Consider the following 4,332-nt stretch of genomic DNA (forward strand, 5'->3'; position numbering starts at 1 on the left):
ACTCCAGATGTAGCACAGTTATATCTCTCACAGTCCCATGGTATGAAGTTCACCAAGGGAAAGTGCTGGATTTTGCAGCTGGGATGGGGCAACCCTGAGTGTATGGACAGATTGAGGAATGAGAGGCTGGAAAGCAGTGCCACGGAAAGGAGCCTGGGGGTCCTGGTCCATGGCAAGCTGAACATGAGCCAGCAGTGCCCTGGCAGCCAGGAGGGCCAAGCGTGCCCTGGGGGGCATCAGGCACAGCATGGCCAGCCGGGCAGGGGAGGGGATTGTCCCACTCTGCTCTGCTCTGGGGCAGCCTCACCTCGAGTGCTGGGGGCAGGGCTGGGTGCCACAGTATAAAAATACATTAAGTTGTTAGAGAGTGTCCAGAGGAGGGCCATAGGAATGGTGAAGGGCCTTGAGGGGAAGCTGTGAGGAGCAGCTGAGGTCACTTGGCCTGTTCAGCCTGGAGAAGAGGAGACTGAGGGGAGACCTCATTGCAGTTACAGCTTCCTCATGAGGGGAAGAGGAGGGGCAGACACTGATCTCTTCTCTGTGGGGAGCACTGACAGGACCTGAAGGAATGGCCTGAAGCTGTGTCAGGAGAGGTTTAGGTTATTAGATCTTAGAAAATTGAAATTTAAAATTAGAAAATTAGAAAATAGAAAAAAAGTTACTGGATATCAGAAAAAGGTTCTTCACCCAGGGTGATTGGGCACTGGAACAGCTCCCCAGGGAAATGGTCACAGCACCAAGGCTGAGAGACTTTAAGAAGCTTTTGGACAATGCCCTCAGGCACATGGTGTGACTCTTGGCATGTCCTGTGCAGGGCCAGGAGTTGGACTCGATGATCCTTGTGGGCCCCTTCCGACTCAGGATATTCTGGGGCTCTGTGATTCTGGGATGCCACAGGACACCAGAAGCACATGATAATGGACAGCCACCGCCCCAAAGGAGGCAGAACAGGGTGGATGGGAGGAGGATCTGGCAGACCTGCTCAAAGAGGGCTTCAGAGCATGGTAGCAGGAGCTTCTCTGATCACCTCTGCTGATACTGCTACATCTGCCTTTTGCAGAGCCTGCAAAAGATGTGTTTTGAATATCTGCTTTCTGGCACTAGACTTGAACCTTTGATGCTAACACTTGAAAAGTAGCTGCAAGTCTTCTAAAAGAAGTAGTGTTTTGACCGTACTGCAATTCAAACCATACACTGAACATTCACTTTTACTACTACTTCATAAATAAGTTTATCAAAGATATTAATAAGAAAAAAGTTGTGCGATGACAAAGTTGATCATATCCTGCAGGAGCAGGATGCTCTCCTTCCTCTCTCATCTACTTTTTGAAAAGTAACTGAGAGTTTTGGTATCCAAAAATAGTATCTCAGAGTTGACATAGTAGCTGTTTCCTGCAATGACCTATTTTCACCGCAAGCTTCAAAAAACCCCCACTTGCATGAGCCTGGTTAAATGTAGGAGAAAGTAACTTTGCACTCAGTGAACAGGAAGTCCCTTGTTCCAGCACACCCAGGGTCACACAGTCACTGTTGCACAGCTCCTTTTGCCAGCCTTGAGAGGCAGAGGCACAAGGCAAAGCAGCACCTCTTTGCCACCAAGGCAGCTGCCTCTGCCAGCTGGGCTGTCCTCAGCAGCAGATAGGAATTGGTACAGCATGGGATGATGCACAACAGCTTTTCTGCTTTCTCTCTCATGTCTTTAAAGGCCACTGATGATGCCAGTAATGGACTGCCTTTCACAGCTTGAATTTATGTTTTCAAGCTGCTGTGTAATCAGCTGAAGGGTGAAGGCCTTCTTCCCTTCTTTTGCTGCTGCATAACTCACTTTTCTCTCCTATCTCTTGTCACCCTTACTCTTTTTTCTTTAACCTTCTGGTCCTATGTCACTTTTCTTTACCTTGCCGAGCCTTATTGATAATGAAACAACAATTTAAATAGCTGGCAATTGCAAAGATATTCCAGAATATTCTGTATCCTTGCCAGATGTGTTGCTAATTTAATGTTGTATATTACACTTGGCAATTCCTTCTTTGTTTTATTTAATTAAAGTTTAATTCCCACTAGTTGTAAAAAATACTATTTTTCTAACTCAGCTTTTGTTCTATTGTGAAACTGTATTTTCAGGTACAGTTTTATTCCATTTGAAGAAATCCCAGATTTTTTTTGTCCACAAGAATGTTTGTCCACAAGAATCCAGCTTAGAAAGGAGCCTAAATTTCATTTGCAAAAATGCACTGTACTGTCATATTTTAAGAGCAATGTAACAGTTCTTTATGGACAAAAGTACAGTCAATATCTTTTAGGTATTTTAATGAGATCTAGTCCAGCTGAATAAATTAGTATTCAAGAAACTGAATTAAATTGAGATTCCCAACACCAAGGTTAGTGGTATGATTGACATGCCTGAGGGATGAGATGTCATCCAGAGGGATCTGAGCCCTATAAACTTTGTGAGGTTCAACAGGGCCAAGTGCAAGGTGCTGCACCTGGGTCAGGGCAACCCTCAGTACCAACACAGGCTGGGAATGAACAGACTGAGAGCAGCCCTGCTGAGAAGGATTTGGGGGTGCTGGTGGGTGAGAGGCTGGACATGACCCAGCAATGTGCACTCAGCCCAGAGAGCCAAACGTGCCCTGGGCTGCATCCAAAGCAGCGTGGGCAGCAGGGCCAGGGAGGGGATTCTGCCCCTCTGCTCTGCTCTGCTCTGCTGAGACCCCACCTTCAGTGCTGCATCCAGCTCTGGATGGACATGGATCATGTTGGAGTGAATCCAGAGGAGGGCCACAAAGCTGATCAGAGGGCTAAAGCACCTCTCCTATAAAAACAGGCTGAGAGAGTTGAAGCAGACAGATGTTCCCACCAAATAAGCAGGAGCTATCCCTGCCAATATCCTTCTGCACAACAGCAGTGACCTCCTCCCTCTCTCGGTTGTCCCCATGGCTAAGACCAGCTACAAACTCAGAAATGCCTCAAAACTTCTCTTAATGCAATACAGCTCAGCCAAACTAAGATCTCAGTGTTCAGGGCTTTAGCTGCCCATCCTGGAGATACTATCTGATCTTCTATCTTCTCTGCTTCTGACCTGTCTCATGTAGGAAATCTTCATTCAAAGCATCTTTTCCTCCTCAAGAGAACTAGAGAGTTTAGCTAACAGAATGATTTGTTTCTGGGATCTTGTTTCAGCCTCCCAATACATTGTACTAGATGCCCCAAAGCAGTTAAGTAGGTAAAGAAAATCAAACTTCCCTGTAAAGGTAATGTCTACCGAGGGAAGGCAACACAGTATCAGCACTCCCTGGGACTCCTTGAAGCTCTAGATATGCTTGATGTTTGTTGCAGGGCAGCTTGGCTCTGTGTGGCACTGGATATGGTTTAGTGATGAACACAGTGGTGCTAGATTAATGGCTGGACTTGATGATCTTAGAGGTCTCTTCCAACCTTAATGATTCCATGATTCTATTGAGAGGTACTGGCAGAGCTTAGCCCACTGCACCAAGCACTTAGACTACTTTTGCCAATAGGGAGTTGGATGTGGAAAAGTAAAAGCTCAGCAGTGTGCAGGCTCACCTTCTGTTTCACGCAAATACAAAAAGAAGAATTTTGCTGTGTTTGTCTTTAGAGAAAATTGATTTGGAATGGCCTCCTACATGGCACAGTTTGCTCTTTGCTTCCTTGGAATTCGTTTTTGTTTTGCCTGTTTCAGACAGATGATCACAGTGTGCACATACTACTGAAAATACGGAGTAAGTAATGTTTAACACCTATGGTCCGCTTTTGCTTTGCACTGAGCCACCCATAGGCAGACCCCTGCAAAACTGAAGAGAGGTTAGTGCAAGAAACAATCAAAATGCTGCCAGTCACTGTGTATCAGCTATTCCCAGAAACACAGCTATCCACAACACGTGGATAAACAAAGTAGTTTGAAATCCTGCCCAAATACTGCACATAGGACATGGCTACAAGGTTGTAATAATGATGATAGCACCATTTATCTGGCAGGGAGTTACTGTTTCCATAAACCAGTATACTTCTGAAAGAGACCTGTGCCTCAAGATACTACAGAGGAAGTGGCAATTAAGTGTAGATAGCACATTGTCCTCTTTATGATAAACACAATTATATAACGTTATTATGCAGTGATATTTTTCATAGTCTGCTTTTGCATATGTGCCATTTTAGAAACACAATAAATAACTGGAGATGTTCTTCCCAGTAGATTGGACTGCCTGAGGTTATTCCCATACTAGAGATTCAGTTCTCATAAAGCTTTAAATAAACTGAGACCAAATAAAGGAAATCAAATGCACCATTAGAGGAATAGTAGAGGATTTA

Source organism: Aphelocoma coerulescens, chromosome 4 (assembly GCF_041296385.1).
Source record: "Aphelocoma coerulescens isolate FSJ_1873_10779 chromosome 4, UR_Acoe_1.0, whole genome shotgun sequence".
In the NCBI taxonomy this organism is placed as follows: Eukaryota; Metazoa; Chordata; class Aves; order Passeriformes; family Corvidae; genus Aphelocoma; species Aphelocoma coerulescens.